The sequence below is a fragment of the Phasianus colchicus genome, chromosome 4 (genome assembly GCF_987193195.1).
Source record: "Phasianus colchicus chromosome 4, bPhaCol1.hap1.1, whole genome shotgun sequence".
In the NCBI taxonomy this organism is placed as follows: Eukaryota; Metazoa; Chordata; class Aves; order Galliformes; family Phasianidae; genus Phasianus; species Phasianus colchicus.
The window spans coordinates 52,049,718-52,058,457 of NC_143439.1; the positions used below are offsets into that span (position 1 = coordinate 52,049,718).

Genomic DNA, 8,740 nt, shown 5'->3' on the forward strand with positions numbered 1-8,740 from the left:
GGACACACCTGTTCCTCCCACAGTCTTTCGTTTTCCAGTAATCCCACTATATGGGAACTACTGAATCAGGGACTGAACCTCTGATTTACCACCTGAGCAAGCAATGAATCAGCCATGGAGCACAGGTGAAGGTAATTCACCTGTGCTACTGGAAGGGGTGGAGCCTGGCTCCACCTCTCCTAGATCCCATTTAAGTGCTGACTGCCACTGGAGAAGGGTCTCTTCCTGGAGATCACTCCTTGTGGGGTGTATTGTAAGTCTACAATGTTGGTAAGCATTTTCCTTTTATAATTTTTCTGTTGCACTGATCTTACTTAGCCTAACTTTCCTGTATACTTCTTAATTACAACATCTATGTATTCATTAATTATATATTCATTGATTATATGCCCACTTTCCAGAAAATCACATGCGTTCTTTTTCTACTGTATGTAATACAATTGCTTTTTCAACTTGTGTTTCAGTTACTTATGTTGGCACTGGTGACTGAAGTAACGGCTTCACATTAGCAACAGTTAATAGCACTTGTATGTAAAACTACACTAAACTGAAATGTTTCTGTTGGAATTCTACCTAGAAAATTATGATTGAGTGTTCTACACATAAATGATCCCTGTCTGTCAGAATTAAGGTATTGAAAGGTGAACAGTGTTCCTGAGATGCTCCTAAATCACTGTAGTAGTACACATTTCAAGCTGCCTGTTATGAGTGAGCTTCATGAGCTTCAGTTTTGTGGTCAGCATACTAGAACATCTATAGGCTTTTAACTGAAAGGAGTGATCATGTTTGCCAGCTACTCTAAAAAAAAATTAAAAAAAAAAAAGCCCTGGAAAATGGCTGACATGCACTCCTATGACCATTGGGGTGAGCCTTGCTGCCTGACTACTAAGCTGCTAGGGATGCCAATAGGAAAAGGAGTTTCTGGATTTGTTATCTAGAACGTATGTAACGTGTTATATTTCTAATTACTACTCCAAATGCTTTTGACCTGACAAGGGAAGTAGCAGTGCACTTGGTGACAGAAGTTTCTGGGGCATCTCAGATTACTCAACGTCTCTGGTAGGCAGACTGCCTCCTCAGATCACTGCCATTAGATGAACTTGCTTCTTGCTCCACAAACACTTTTTTTGTGTGCTATGCCAAGATACACAAGACCCAAGCTTGGCTTTCTGCTCCTTCTTAAATTTGTGGCCAGCAGTTCAGGTGTGTAGGTGTTAGTCTTCAATTTCCACTGGTTTTTGTAGAAAGACAAACACTCCTTCTTCTCTCTTTTTTATTCTGGCCTACAGGTGCAACATGACATTTAATTATGTCATAGTCCAGATATGTAATGTTTTTTCTTTTTTTTTATAATCTAGGAGGACATTTATTGGCTGTTTTGCAATTTCACTTGTTGAATTTGAAGGGCCAGCAAAACTGACTTCTGCAGATGTTTATTCAGAGATAGAAATCCAAGTATTCTGAATAGATGGCCTTCCCTCAATGAATATTATATTTTAATAATATTTCTGTTTTATAGGTTAGTCTAAATATGTTGCCGCTCACTTTGCTTCTCCTTGAAATAGTAGTAAAATATCAATTTATCTTCCTTCTGTTTTATGCTATCAGCTATGATATAACAGAACACTTTTCAAAGTAGTTTTTCCCAAAGTAGTCACAATTTCAACATTCTTTGCATTAAAATAAAATGTTTTTATTCACAACAAAATACCTTACCTGAACTATATAATATAGTCTTTTTACAAGTTTATTTTTCTTCCTACTAGTAATTTTTTTTTTACTAGGTGAAGTGAGAACTTATTCTCTACTAATTTACTGTAAAACTGCATTTGCTTGATATTATTTCATTATAAGAAGTTCAATCTAGACCTACAATATGTCAGGTAAATTTAGTGTGTGTAATATATAAATAAAACTTAACTGTGTTATTCTGATCAGATAAGATCAGTCTAATATCTACTCTGTACTGCTTTCCAGGAAGGTATGCCAACTAGGTGATTCTTAGCTAGAGTTCATTCCTATGTAATTTGAATACCTGCTGAAGAAGTACTGTTTAAAACAACAACAAAATTAGAAATCATTTTATGGAAGCAGGAGAGCAAGCACAATCACTTGTGCTTGAATTACACAAAAATATAAAATAAAAGAAATACAGGAGAGATTCAAGTTGGATGTTAGGAAAAAATTCTCTGAAAAGAGTACCACTCAGTACCGTATAGGTGCTGGAATGAGCTGCTGAGTGAGGTGGTGGACTCACTGTCCCTGGAGATGTTCAAGAAATGTTTAGATGGTTTACTGGGGGGAAATATTGGTGGTAGGTGTACTGTTGGACTGGATGATCTTGGGTCTTTTCCAACCTTAGTGATTCTATGTCTTCTAGCAGTTTTCAAATATACCAGTTTCTCTGCAGTTTTCAGAAACTCTCCAAGAACTTTAGGTTTGTAATTGCAAAGCCTGGTCTACATGCTGATTTTAGCATCTAATAAACTTTGCTTTAAAGACTTCTACATCCTTTATTAGATCTAGTGAATGAGCATATAACTCACTGCTGACTTGGTTATAGATCTCCCTCTGTCCTGACTTGTTATGTAGCCTACTTGGACATTTTACACTTCTAGAGTATAAGTTTCCCCAGCAATGGAGGTAGCTTGGATTTTGCTTAAAATGTTCATCAGCTCAAGGTATTTACATATACATATCCCATGTATATAATAATTTCAAAACTTTGCACTAGAGTATTTAGTAGATGTGAGTATTTAGTGGTGTAGATGTAGAGTATTTCTAACATCAATGGAAAATTAGAATTTTAGAAATATATTACAGATACAGGCAGATATAGCAGCCTTTCTTTGCTTGAAGTTTTCTGATGAGGCAGAACTTATCTTGGGGTCAGCACTACTTTAGGTCTGAAAAAGAAGGCCTTTAGAAGAAAATCTGTTAATTGCACTCTGTGACTTAACTATCAGTTAATGGTTGAAATTTTGAATCTTATCTGGTTAGTTATGGCCAACCAGAAATAATTTGCAGCTAACATACTGTTACAAACAATAGTAGAGTCTCCTAAAACAGTAAGCCCAGGTGAGTTGCTTGTTTCCTTAAAATGCAATCCTTCCTTCTTGCATACTAATTGAATTGTGATTTTTTTTTTTTGAAGTACAGATAACTTGTATGTACCCTGAGGATGCATTTTCATCATATGCGATGTATGGAATATTACTCTGCTTCAGGAGATGAAAGCAATTTCATCTGAGCCCCTCTAGAAACAAGAGCATCAGCTTACCTAGTCATCTGTAGCATCTGCAATGGCTATCTTTCAATAAGCATTCTTCAGTATTATTAATTTCTGTGAGGTTTTTACCTATTAGATGTTTCAGATAGAAGATGCACTTGTATTTCTTCCAAACTTAAGACTACACTGCAGCTCTTGTGAATGAACCTTACTTCACTAGATTTAAAACAGTAACATCTTGTGGGTTAGCACTGGATAACAGTCAGACTTCCACTCCATCAGTCAGCAGGATGGCCAAAAAATAGGAAAAAAAGGGAAAAATGGAAGGTTGACATAAAGATGCAGAGATCACTAATTACTAATTATCATCATAGGCATGACAGTCTTGACTTGGGAAAAATTAACTTAATTGAGCACTAATTAAAATAAAATTGTAATGACTAATTTAAGTAGTGAGAGAGAGAAACATTAAAACAACATTAAATTTCCTCAGGACTCAAGCAGTGTTGTTCTTAACAGTTCATCTCTGTTACTCATCCTCTTTCCTTGCATAAGATCTCCACAGACTGTAAAAATAGAAAAAAATAAACTAACACAAAAAACCAACTCCCTCTCCTCAGTTTGGTTCTTTCTACACTGGCTTATTTTCTGCCCTTTCTCAAAAACACTTCCCCAAGGCACCACCATCTTGGCTAGGGGGACAAGTTGTGCCAGGCATGGGGCCATTGAAGCTAAATTGAATCATCTGTATTCATCAAGGACAGCCCAACATCTGCTCAGAGACCCCTACATTGCCCACTGTCAGCAGCTAGGCACCCACACCCCAATTTAAAAATAGCTGGTAGCAATAAAATTCATGGAAATATATGGATATATTTCTATAGATATATGGATATCAGTTTTCCAGACAGTGGAATTTTCTAGTCTTCTAGATATCTGGTACATTCTGTAAAAAGTCCTTTAGATATAAAAATGAAAAAACCCACAAAATAAATATCATCTGTTCTGCTGAGTTTTCATCAGTTTCCAAGTCCGTGTGGGCCTTAACCAATCATAGCTTGTTGCCTAATAGTTTTAATGGTAATTCATTTCTTCTTCTAATTAAACACAGATGTAGATCTAAAATTTAAGAAAATAGGGGAAGCTGTAGTCCCTTGACAATCTCATAATTTCCTTTTTCTACCATGCTGCAGGGTCGTTGACAGTACCCCAGAGTCTGCCACAGATGCACATTAATTACCTGTTCTGTAATTACTAGGGTACCAGTATAACTGTTCAACCATTCATTAAGCCTTCTTCTCAACTTTGCAAAACCCCAGAGACATATACAAGAAGCAAGCAACTTGGCAATATTAATTGAACCCTATTAACTCATAAGATGTACAAAAAGTGTAACTATTAATAAAAAATCCTTTTTTATTTTGTCCACTAAGCCCACAACATGTAAAGGATCATTTTTGGTACAGTCTGCTTAGATATTCAACAACACAGCTGTTCATAGATTGTTAAATATTGGGCACATGTCAACAAGATTAAAGAAAAATCCTGGCTATTAAATTACCAGTATAATTTCCTCATTCCAGGCCTGCACGAAAATGGTTAGCTGTGTAAGCAAATCTAAGTACAATGATTATAAAGAAAGTTAAGATATTAACAAGAGTTCTGTTAAATTAAAAAAAAAATAAAAAATCAATAATCAGGAAAAAATACCTTCAATTCTTTTGTAGCTCATTTATTTCCAAGATCTAGAGACATTCACTTATGTTTTAAAACATCTTTTACCCACATCATTCAGTTCTTGATATGACTGAAGGTAGTGTTATGACATAAATGAATCAGTCACAAAGAATGAAGTCTTGCTTTTAAATGTCTATGTTCTTCCTGCGTCTGTCAAACCTTTGATTTTTAAATTCATTTGTTGCAAAGATGCCACATTTTATCATCTGTTTTTCACAAACCTGTGAGATATTATGATGATTCTCACTTGCTCTCGTTTTAGTTTCACATACTCTGCACTAGAATCTTCAAGCATATCTTATCTGAATAGGAATCATTATTACTTAATAATACAGCCAGTATTTCTTGATAAATGTATGTCAATTTATTTATAATGACTTGTAATCTACATGTTGCTTATCCTCTATTCAGAATCCGCTGGTGGATTCTTCATTTTAAGAAAGGGAGAAAGTACTCTAACGAGTAATTTCTTTTCAAAGCCCTTCTCAATATATTCAACAGAATTAAATATATTCCGAAGTAACATTTTGGTACCTGGTAGATTACACATGTATCCAAAATCTGTAAAAATGCTAATTATCTGCTATTTGCTAATTATCTATGTCAGAGTAAAGTTAGTAATTATGTTCCTGTATTAAGTTGACCTCCTAGTATATTTTTAGTCTTGTAGAATTTGAAGAGGGAAAATTTAGACTCAAAAAAGATTTTACAGACAAACTTTGACAGTTAAGTTAAACAGTGAGAAGTTTGAAATACATGTACAAAAACTCTATTGTAAAATTAAATGTTGAATAATAGTCATTATATCACATTTTTGTCAAATTAGCTTAAGTGGTTTTTTATAACTTTTGTAAGTAAGTTAAGTAGTAGTGATATACTCTTTACAGTAGGTACTGATATAAGTTCAATGTTCATGAATGATTTTTGCAGTCTATAGCAATTAGCTCAATAAAGAAATCCTTAAAAAATTTGAGAGTTACCATTGAAAAGAAGTATAGGGGGAAAAAATGTCCTCCTTGGAAAGTATTTCTGGAGACTCGATCATCCTGTTGTATCAAATGAGATTCAATAGTTTGTGTTAATATATAATGCACTTTATAAGGTGATCCTGTTTAAGCACATTAAGCATGTTACTCTTACTGCAATTAATCAGGAAAAAAAAAAATACTTGAGAAGACAGTGTATAAGACAGTGTATGCTGGTTGCTCTTGACTAAATTCTTCCAGAATGTAAGTTATCTTTGCATTTTTAAACAAAGATACATGCCAGTAAATTCTCCAGTTTTGTCTCTGCTTTCGCATGTTTACTCTTTCTTGCTTCAATGTTTTCTCTCCCTGAGATCAGTTAGATCTGGATTACACTTTGTTACAGATTACACACGAGGGTAATCATATTCCCTTTGTTATGGTTTTCCCTGGCTTGACTAGAGGAGCACTAAGATTATTAAGAATAATTCACGTCAGGATGAGTTTCCAATGCCCTTTATAGCAGAAAAAAAATCTCTCAGATTTTTTTAATGCCTTAAATTAGATGTCGAATCACTGATAAAATAAAAAAGCCCCAGTAACAGTCAAAATGCTGAGATAACAAAACATAGCAAATAAAATTCAACATAGCATCAGACATGATTACAAGAACGTTATAGCAGAAGGTTTGCTGTCCAAAATCTGGGCAATACTCAACCTACCTTGGAGGATTACTCTATAGCCATCTTAGGTGCAGAATAGCCTTAAGGGAGCTAATAAATCTGGACTTAATCCACTGAAGAACTAAGCCCTAGGTAATTCCAGGCTGCTGAGTCCCAGTAGAAATCTCCTGCCTGAAGCTGGGCAGCAAGAGGCCTTCAGGGCATGGGCTGTATCCTTATCTGCATAGAGGCTTGGCTCCTGAGCCTGTCCCAGCAGAGGCTGCCTTTATGGGGAGACATAGATTTTGTCTGTAAGGCCCAAACTGGCCTGCATCCATATCTAGCCCCACTGGTCCTGGTCCTCTGGGACCTGTTGTCCCTGCTGAGCCCTGACTGAAACTGGAAGGCAAGTACTTTTCTGCTTTTTAGGAAATGTCATAGGCGTGATTCTAAGTTCTACTTCCTCAAAATAGGGCCTCTAGTAATTTTGTACCGTGTACTGTTTCTAATTAGGCATCCTTCATGCATAGTGCTTTTAAAATATGGAGCATTATGGCATTGTAAGGCAAGATAGCTGACACATACGTAAGATTTGCCTTGCTAGTCATTATTTTGCAACAACAAAAAAACAGTGGATGTTGTATTTATCTTGGCGGCAATATTTTTATCTGTTTGGCAGCGAACTTTGTTAAGCTGGCTTAATACTACTGACCTATGCAGAAATATTTATATGCATGAAAGAATGTATTATTTTGGAAGGAAAATTTGGAATTTATCTGTCTGTAAGAGTCAAGGTAAAATGAATATTAGTTAGTCCGCTGGTAATTAGAAATGAGATGTTAAAAAAAGTTTTATAATCTGCAATCCAGTGTTCCTCTTCTTTGTGCAGTCTACCTATGTGATAGACTGAGTTTTAATTCTGTTTTATTAGCACTGCCAGTAAGCACAGCAAATTTAGGAGATTGAACCTACAATTAGGAGGGTGTAGAAAGATGGCAAAAGGGAAAGAAAGACTTACTTAATATGTAATATTTCTGTTTAATGATGCAATGGTCTGTACTGTGGCACTATGGATTCTTTGATGTGAAGGTCAGCATTTAAAGAGTTGTATTTTAATTGGATATTTAGATGAGCTATATTCGTTATTATTCTTATTAAATTATAGCTGTATATATCACTTTATTGCATTAACATCTTGTACAAGACTTCATTTGCATTTAATTAGTTTCTCTGTAAAATGATTTCTGGTTTTGAAATTATGCATCTGTACATTACAGAACCATCAAATTATCGGCCTCACTGCTGAAGATCAATTCAGAAGTCTGATAAGTGTGATGAGGTAGGTTTTCCATCATTAAAATTGCCTACAAATTCTTCAGTGCTGTCAAAATGTCATGGGCTGTTATTTAATTTGTTTATGACTAGCAGGAGTCAATGGAATTGTGTGGCAAGATGGGATTTTCAAGAAAGCTGCAATGTCATGATTTAAAAAAACAAGTGTAAGCAAGCAGTATTAGAAATCTGTTATCAGCACAGCTGTGTATCTTCATGCATCTCTTCCCTTTCGAAGGAAGAGTTAAAAAATGCTCCTGTCATAGAATCATTAAGATGGAAAAAGACCTCTAAGATCATCTAGTCCAACCATCCACCTGTTGTAAATACTGTCTACTATGCCATGTCCCTAAGTACCACATCTATACATTTCTTGAACATCTCCAAGGATAATGACTCCACCACCTCTCTCGGAAGCCTGTTCCTGTGCCCAATCACTCAGAATATGCTTTGTATGTTCTGAACTTCTGTAATATAAAATATCTGACAGAAATCATCATGACCATCTCTTTCAGAATTGTATATGGCTTTTTAATATTGTAAGCAATTCATTTATACTAATTATAAAATTAAGTGTGAATTTCACATTTCTTTGGGGAACTAAAACAGAAATAGAAAAACTTAACAAAGTAGTATAGACTGGGGATATTTGCAGTGCATGCTTCAACTTGCAGAGGAGAATTCCAATACAGACTGTAAGACTGACTGCAATTTAAAAGAAAATTTTATCAAGCACATTGTGGAAATAAAAACTCTTGAAAGTGGCTACTTGAGAAATATCTTTTTCTAATATCCCTCCTTCCACTGCTCCTTAT

The 8,740-nt window shown here is 35.2% G+C and overlaps 1 long non-coding RNA gene across 2 annotated transcripts; it reads left to right on the forward strand.

Annotated features, from left to right (window-relative positions):
* Window positions 1–227: 227 nt before the first annotated feature.
* On the forward strand, window positions 228–3,845 carry LOC116226035 (uncharacterized). 2 transcript variants are annotated; one of them, XR_016466477.1, is made up of 4 exons: window positions 231–270; window positions 1,785–1,883; window positions 1,978–2,046; window positions 3,155–3,845. It is a non-coding gene; the product is annotated as an uncharacterized LOC116226035 (long non-coding RNA). The 2 variants fall into 2 exon arrangements; XR_016466476.1 differs by lacking the exon at window positions 1,785–1,883 and having other exon boundaries at window positions 228–270.
* Window positions 3,846–8,740: the final 4,895 nt, after the last annotated feature.